Here is a 7,466-nt window from a genome sequence, read left to right as displayed (position 1 = left end):
CTGTGGGTGACACCGCAAACTCGCTGAGCCCGCAGAGCCTACTGAAGCTTGTTAAGCGACCATGTCAGTCTGATTTTCGGGCCCATTTTGCAGCTCTCCACAGGCCTATCTGAAAGCATCAGGAGTCTCAGTCTTGCAGGACAAGTGCATTGTCTTCCTAAATGTCTCTTTCTGATAAGCAAATCCAAATATGGCTCATTCACTGTGGCTTTGAAGGCACAGTGGGGAACTTGGCTTGCCCGGTGGATACAACAAAATGCTTAATATTACCACTTGGTGCAGAGCTAAAGAACTCCATTTCCAATTCCAGGCTAAAAAAAATAAAAAAACCTTTGCTCCCCAGCTATGATCAAGAGTTTGAAATTTAAATCAGTAGTCTTGAAAGCTATTCTAAGTCTCAAAAGAGCTGCCTTTCCCATACACACAAAGAAGAAAATGCTGTGCTTGCTCTACTATCTGAACCAGGGAAACTCACTTCATTTCAGAAAATGTAATTCTTGCCTCTTTCAATTGGAATGCTGTTGAGTATTTTCAGTGTTTTCAGTTCATTTGTTTTATTGTATTTCCCATTATTTAGATTATGATTAGGGCTGGTCCCATAGTCCTTTTTTATTGCTTTATATACCTCCTATTGTTTTAGTGTTTCCACACTAATAACACCTGGCAACAGCCAAAAACATTTTGATTTATTTTACAGTAAGGACAAAGGCAGCAGCAAAAAAAACAAACCAAAAAACCAAAACAGGGGTGGGTGGTGGGGGTGGCCTCAAAAAGTTCACAGAAAAATGCCATTGCTTTTTCTCTTTTTCTGTGGACTTTTTGAAAACCCTTGTATACCCAGCTCCTTCTTCCATGTTTTTGTTTTTCCCTTTCTGTCTGTCATTAAAATTTGTAGATACTGAGGCTCACTTTTTTTTAAACCTTCAAATAGATGCCAAAATGGAAAGTTCTACCTTTTTTTGAGGGGGAGCACTTTGAAGAATGCTTCATCTCCGTTTAGTTCCAGTTGGAAAAAAATGAAATTTATTTGAGTTGGGAGGAAATATGGAAATGTGAATCCAAAAGCCTCCCCGGTACTTGGCCAGTAGTATCTGTAGTAGTAGTAGTAGTAGTAGCAGTGATCCTTATGATTCAGATGCCAGTCCAGGGGGGCAAAAGGCAAAACTCATTTACCAGTTTTCAAAGGAAATTGGGCTGGCACACTGTCCCTGAACTAACATCAAGTATAACGACCACAACATAGCTTCTGGTACAGTTAGTTGTCCCGATCGTACATTTAGGCAAAGATTAAGCACTGATCTATGTACTTGCTCTTTTCTCTAATTAAGGCTTTCATGATTTCTTGCCTTGACGCCACTAGCATGTCCCAATGGTCTTTCTGTTTCTAATCTTCACCCTTAAATACACCCTCTAAACCAGGCGTCCTCACACTATGGCTCGCGGGCCACATGCGTCCCGACGAGGACATTTATCCAGCTTGCTGGGTGTTTTTGCCCCGTTTGCTTTTTTACTTCAAAATAAGATGTGTGCCGTGTGCATAGGCATTTGTTCATAGTTTTTTTTAAAAACTGTAGTCCAGCCCTCCAACGGGTCTGAGAAACAGTGACTGACCCCCTGTTTACCAAGTTTGAGTCTAAACACATAGCAGTGCCATCCGAATAAAGGCGAGCGTCTCGTGTGATATCCTAGACAGCATTCTGCAGCAGTTACTGTCTAGGTCCATCTGCCTTTTCAGTTTCATGTCTCTAATCATCCAACCCATTCTGACCCACATATATTCCAGCAGCTTCAGTAGAACTGGCTTACTATTTTTTGGGTGGTTCTGACCAATAATGGACATGTTATATCACTTCTATTTTGTTGGCTTACATTTTCCCTGTCTTATATTATGCATTTTTCAACACCGTTATTAAGCATGCGCTATATAAGAGGCAGAGCATTAAGTTTTCGGTATTCAAAGATGAATGAGCATATCTTCAAAGAGCACAGAGCTAGACTTCTGGGCAGCTAATTATAATAAATGGGATCAATTCAGCAATAGTAATGTGTACAGGAAGGATGTTATGAAAAGGCATTGGGGAATACAAAATCTTGGGGAGTGGGATTAGTAAAGATATGTAGAAATCACTTGGCAGATTTAAGAGCTTTAAGGAATGAATAGAGGTTAAAAAGAAGAGCGTGGTCTGCTTTCGCCATTCAAAAAGTGTCAGCGTTTAAGAATGGCACAGCTATGGCCTGTGGGGAAGGAACAGATTGAGTGGCGAGGCTGTAGATACACAAGGTGCTCCTCAAATATATCACTGTATGCCAGATATAATTACTTTCAGATGATGAGGAACGGTGGCAATGTAAGCTAGATGTGCCCTGAGTTAAGTGAGTGTTGTAGCTAGCTCACTCTAGTGTCTGTGTTGGGAATGGATGCAGTGGGAAGGACAGAGTTCAGAAGAGAACTGGCAGCAGGTCTTTGCTGTCTCCGGACAAGCGAGTGGGGAGGCCGGGAGTTCTTAAAGAAAGGGGGTGTGATAGAATTGAGTTTATTCGTCAGCAGATTGCATATGCGCTGTGAAGGAAAAGGAGAGCCAAGAGACAGTTTGTAGTTTTCACAGCAACTAACCAGGGTGCTCCAGATGGCAGCACCTGAGGTAGAAAGCAAAAGAGGAGGCACATACATGTCTTTTGCTAATGAATAGATGATAGACAGATAACCATACAGGTGAATGATAGATAGATAGATAGATAGATAGATAGATAGATAGATAGATAGATAGATAGATAGATCCTTGATAGATAGATAGACAGATTCTATGGTTTTCTTACCTACTATCAAATGAGTCAACCTCCACCTAATGGTAGCCTCAAGTGTGAAAAATAGAACCGCGCTGGAAAATTGGCTCAACAATAATCAATTTTTTGGAACAAATAAGAATGTCATTCTGGCAGACCTGGGTCTGACATTGTCATGGAATATCATTTAAGTTTTGCCTGACCACCGACTTCCGTTTTTGTGTAAATCGTGTCCAGTTATGTCAGGATCTAATCTGTGCAGTCAGTGATCCATGTGTTGCAATGTGGAGCTATCCTACACGTGTTTAATCTCCGAGTCTCAGTTGTTTTTCTAAATATATTACCATGGACTAAGTCAATGACCCTAAAAACAGAAGGACCTTATGTTCCAGGGTGATGATGGATCATGTTTGCTAACATAAAATAACAAAATGCCGCTAAGATGAACCAGAGGAATACAGAAGCCGTTGACATAGGAAGATTTGGGACTCACACTTACTCCTAGCTCCATCTAAGAACAATTAGTTCTTGTGACATGGCTTTGCTCAATACACACACTCATGAAAAGGAAACACAGAAGACATGGATGCTATAGCAAAATGTGGTGAAGTAACTACACGGTACCCAGCTATCAGTAAGAATAACATCTGAGGTCCTAAAGGCTTGTTTTAAAGCAAGCAGCCATCTAAGGAAGAGGTCAACTAAGTCCACGTGAAAAATGCACATGTATGTTATCCAAGGATTGTAAATAGTATAATTCAAATCCAAAGGAGGGAATGGTATCAGAGCTTAAATTATGAAATTGAAATTGTGAAATTCTGGTTTGCAGAAAGATGGCAGTGGAAGCCCAAATTACACTTTCAGGATCTACACATCTGACTTCAACGGTTAAAACCTTATAATTTGATCTCTCTTTTAACATACTTTGAGTTTGTTCTGTTTTTTAATATTTTCTGATTTTTTCCCCCAAACTGGAGTTTATCTCTGTTGTATTTCACTACGGATGGTAGCCTTCTTGACGCTCTATTGTGTGTTTTTCTCTGCTTTCTGGTATGTGAGCCCAGGCTGTGTGACTCTATAGAGACAACAACTAGAGTGAGGTTTCCTGGGAGTATGGCTGGGAGGTGGGAGTCATGGGCAGCTAATGTAATATCAAGTAGCACAAGAAGGAAGACAATGCTTTGAAACTACTTTTGGTAGCAGTTGTACAACCCTTCTTGATATGGCTAAACTATTGAATGGCATGATATTTGGGTTATGTCTTAATAAAATGATTTTTAAAGTAATTCATAAATTAAGTGGATAAAATATCTGTAAGCTAGATGTAAGGAAATTCAGTTAACAAACCGTGCAACATGTATTTATAGGAGAAGTTTTTGGGTTGGTAAAAAGAAGAATGCCTTTTCTTCCATGAAAACTCTGGGCAGGTTCAGACCTTCAGGGGAGCAGGCTTTACTTGGCTCATGGACAATAACAAGCACAATCAGCAGAAGAAGGAATCTGAGCACTAGAGAGGAGACATATTGTCTCCAGAGGCTCAGCTGTATTTGCAACTCATCATTTAATTTTAATGAACGAGCACAAGTAAGAGGTAGAATGAAATGTTGTTTCTTCCATATATTCCTTTCTTAAAATATGTGGCTTACATTTTTTCCTATAACGCATGGCTTATACATTACATGGGAACTTTTCTCCACCACAACCTTGAGATAGAATAAGTAATAGTTTGAAAAGGGGGAAAACAGCAGGGCTATAATTTCACCTGTATTTGTACAGCAAGTAGGAGGAGGAGCTGGACACCAGCCCTCTCTCTGTATTTTCAGAGTTACTTTTATTGTGCACAAAGGTAGTAGTACTGGGTGATAGAATTAGATTTTTCAGCAGTTCTGATGACTCAGTCTTTTACTATGACTTATACACTTTCTATTCCATCTTCTTTTAAAAATATAGCTATATTGTTTACATTAAATACTAATTGACATCAAGTTGCATCTGACACATGGTGACCCCATACTTGTCAGAGTAGAACTGTGTTCCATCGTGCTTTAAATGGATAGTTTTTTAAAGTAGATCTCCAGGTCTTTCTTCCAAGGTACCTCAGGTTGGACTTGTATATACATACACATATGTAATATACTCAGAACTCAGAATCATGCAACTTAAGCGCAATAATATATGCACCAAGTCTCCATCAAGAGGCACTAGGGTATAGTGAGTGACTCTTTGGACTACTAACCAGTTCAGGGTTTGAATCTACCAGCCAATCCAAGCAAGAAAGAGGTATCTATCTGCTTCCATAAAGATTTACCATCTTGGAAACTCTAGAAAGTTGCATTCTGCCTTATAGGATCACTATGAGTCAGAAGCAACTAGATGATAGTGTGCTTGTCTGAAGTCTCAGCCACTCCCATTTTACAAATAAGGAAACTGAAATATTGCAAAGAGAGACAAGCTGAATTAGGTACTAGGTAAAAGAGAGGTTGGGTTGGAGGTTTCTTGATATTGTACTGGGCTTCCCCCAACACGATGAGCTCGGGGGGGGGGGGGGCGTGTCTGGGAAAAGACCCAGCATGAGGGTCCCAGGAAAAGAAGACTGATCACCCAGCTTCTCGTCGTAATTCCGAAGGCTTTAAGGACATCCCTTTCTAAAAGACAAAAATCTGCTCCGGCTGCTATGACTCCGTGGTTCCGATCGTTTCACATATCTCTGATTTCCAAGTTATTTTTTTATTATTTTGACTTTCCTTTTCCATCTTTATAGAGTCTAGTTAGTGTATATTACGTTGCTCTTTGGGGCTGTTGTTCTACAGCAGAGCTGGCATAAATCCAGAGGCAACAAATTAGAAATATTGACTTTTCTGCTGGGCTAATAAAAATGATGGGGTGTGAGTTAACAAATGGAGTTTTAATTTTATGGCAAATGCAAGAATTCCTGCCAGGGAGATCTCTGGAAACATAAGAAAGGACAAGGCTCCTAAATGTCGAAAGCAAAGGATGGCATGATGCAAAAAGAAAGGGCCGCCTGATGGTCTTCACCAGGGAAACCTCTAGAAACAGAATGTAGAAAGCCACCCAGGCACTGTTTTCAATAGAAAATAAATACATTGAAAACCACTCTTTTCTCAATAACAAGTGCAACGTCCTTCAGAACAATGCTTCCTCAATGGACAGGGCATAGCGGCATTACTGAGTTCTCCGTTTTTGAGCAGTAGCAATTAGATAAACTTGAAACCAGTGGCTATAATCCTTGAAACCAGTGGCTATATGATTAATAAAGTGAGTGATAGCCTGCTGATTCTAAAATAAAAAGCTAAACAAATACATGTTACCATTTTCGACAATCACGCGTGGTAATAAGGGGTTTGCCGTCAACGTGATTGGCGTAAAACAATGTAGAAAGTAATGTCAGACACATTCGGAAACAGCTACTGCTGTCAGATTTGCAAACTAGGATGATATTTCCAGAGTGGTGTGCTTCCACAAATGGATCCACAATTTAAAGCTACTAAAGTCAGTTGGCAGACGTGCTAACAAATTATCCATGCCACATTTACAGTGTCTACCTAACTCTCAATAGCATTTTTATTTAATCAGAGCCTGATCATTTCTGACAATTGCTTTTTTTTTTTTACTTTTATGAAGGAGACCAGAAAATATCCACAGACATGTATTACCTAAGTCATGTAAGCAGTAAGAAAGCTGACTCAGCTACTCAGGAAAGCAAAGGAACGGAAAGAGTCTAGCACATTAAGAAACCGCCAAATGCTTCCTTAGCTGGTAAATGCCTGGGATAATAGATGAGTACAAAGGAAAGAATGGGGGAGGTTATTAAATTACACTACTAGGATATAAGTCTCCAACATGGCATGCTCTGACTAGGTCTATACATTTTCCCAAAGAATCACAACACAGTGTGCTCTGTTACGGGGAACATAGAAAAGTAGTCTGTCTATTAGGAATTTCTAACTCAAAAGCCCTCCGGAGCTAGGCAGATAATGCCAATGTGTGGAGTGATGTGTGGACGGGAAGTAAACTGGAAAGCACTTGCCCAGGATAAAGGGAACTGATGAAGCCAATTACCTCGGTGGCAGCATGCAAGCCCAGGTTTGCCAGAGCTTTGGAATCTTAAAGAGGATTCAAAGGTTAAGATTTTTCTTTGAACGTATCGTTTTTCAGTGTTCGCATGTAAACGATTGAAAGCAATGGACAGTAATAGTGATACTACAATGCACACCCACCACTTGTCTGTCAGTGTGCTGTGCCATGCTGCCTGGAGGATTTTGCTGTGATACCAGGAGCTCTACCATTAGAGAAGGATTTCATGCTTGGTAAAGTAGCAGTGCAGCAAAAGCACAAAACAAAAAAAGAAAGAAAGGCCCTCTATAGAAGATTGGCACAGTGCCTGCAACAATGGGCTCACGCATAAAGCTATTGTGAGATGGCTCAGGACCAGGCAGTGTTCCTTTCTGTGTGCGCAGGGTCAAAATGGATTGGCCCTTACTTGATGGCACCGAACAGCAACACGATGCACACTCATCTGGTTCTTAGCAAATACCTTTTTCAAAGATGCACCGATTCCTCCAGGTGGAATACACAGAAATCAAACGGGTTCCATCTGTGGGAAGAGAAGATGAAAAAGTGACTATCCGCTGCTAAGAGCGGGCCAGGGGCCAACTGTGGAA

This window comes from Tenrec ecaudatus, chromosome 8 (assembly GCF_050624435.1).
Source record: "Tenrec ecaudatus isolate mTenEca1 chromosome 8, mTenEca1.hap1, whole genome shotgun sequence".
In the NCBI taxonomy this organism is placed as follows: domain Eukaryota; kingdom Metazoa; phylum Chordata; class Mammalia; order Afrosoricida; family Tenrecidae; genus Tenrec; species Tenrec ecaudatus.
This window is presented reverse-complemented; position numbering follows the sequence as displayed.